A 1,629-nucleotide genomic window follows, 5' to 3' on the forward strand; every position below is an offset into this window, starting at 1 on the left:
CACACACACACACACACACACTCACACTCACACACACATACGCACACACACACAGACCGGAACAACAAAGAGACAGAAAAAACCCAACTAGTTTCACAACATTATTGACCTAACATGGTCGCTTTTAAGGACAAGCTGGCTAACCCAGATTTCGGGAGTTTCCTGAAATCTTGACCTACCTCAAAAGTGGGCATTGCTATACCTATAAGAATATGGTTTCATTGGTGTGTGTATTTGTTTGGTTTAGAGAAAACTCTCCTTGAATTTTAAAGAAACTGAACAAAGTGCAAAAACTTTATCTTCGATTTTCTCAAAACAGATTTTTTTCGGGATTGCCCCCTTGTACTTAAAAGCGACCACATTCATTAAAAAAGACAAGCTAAACTCCAGCCCCACCATACCCAACCACACCCCACCAATCTCTCATACCCCACCACACTCTATCTCTCCCACCACATTCACCATGTATCACACTACATCAGGCATTCACCAACCCTCCCCCCCACCCTGCTTCCAGCTTCATCACACCTACATCCACCCCACCACACCCCACCACACCCTAACCAACCACCCCAGACCATCATACCCACCAGCACCCCGGCACACCGCACCACACCTCACAATACCCCCATCAACCACCCCATCACACCCCACCACACCCTACCACACCCCATCACACCCACCACATCCCACCACGTCCCCCACCAACAACCGCACCACACCCACCACCACCCCATCAACCACCCCACCACACCCCACCACACCCTACCACACCTCACCACACCCCCACCAACTACCCCCCCTCACATCTCACCACGTCCCCCACCAACAACCTCACCACATCCACCACCACCCCGCCACACCCTACCACACCCTATCACACCTCACAACACCATCACCAACCACCCCACCACACCTCACCACACCCTACCACACCCTATCACACCTCACCCCACTCTCACCACCCACCCCACAACATCAATGAACTCCATGCATACAAAACGAAAGGTCCAATATTGAACGACGATAAAATGCCTAATGTCTGATGTTAATGAACGCTTGTGTGTTGATAAACTCTAGTGTGCTAATAAACTCTCGTGTGCTAATAAACAAGCACGCGGTTATATTTGTGTTATCAAGAACAACAAACCAATCTCTCTCTCTCTCTCTCTCTCTCTCTCTCTCTCTCTCTCTCTCTCTCTCTTTCTCGCTCTCTCTCTCTCTTTCTCTCTTTCTCTCTCTCTCTCTCTCGATCTCTCAGTCTTCCCCCTCTCTCTCTCCCTCTCTCTCTCTCTCTCTCTCTCTCTCTCTCTCTCTCTTTCTCTCTTCCACTCTCTTCTGTTTCCCTGTATCTCTGTCTTCTTCCCTCTTTCTTCCTTCCTCCTTTTGTTTCTCTCAGTTCCCCCTCTTTAACTCCTGTCTCCCCCTGTCTACCTTTGTCTCTCACTGTCTCTCTGCCCCTCCGATTCACCCTCTGCCCTAAACACCCGCCTCCCCAACACACACACACACACACACACACACACACACACACACACACACACGCACATACACACTCATACGAGCACACATACTTGCACATACATACACCGACTCACTAGCACATACACACACAAGCACACACACACA

This window comes from Aplysia californica, unplaced genomic scaffold (assembly GCF_000002075.1).
Source record: "Aplysia californica isolate F4 #8 unplaced genomic scaffold, AplCal3.0 scaffold00189, whole genome shotgun sequence".
Taxonomy (NCBI): domain Eukaryota; kingdom Metazoa; phylum Mollusca; class Gastropoda; order Aplysiida; family Aplysiidae; genus Aplysia; species Aplysia californica.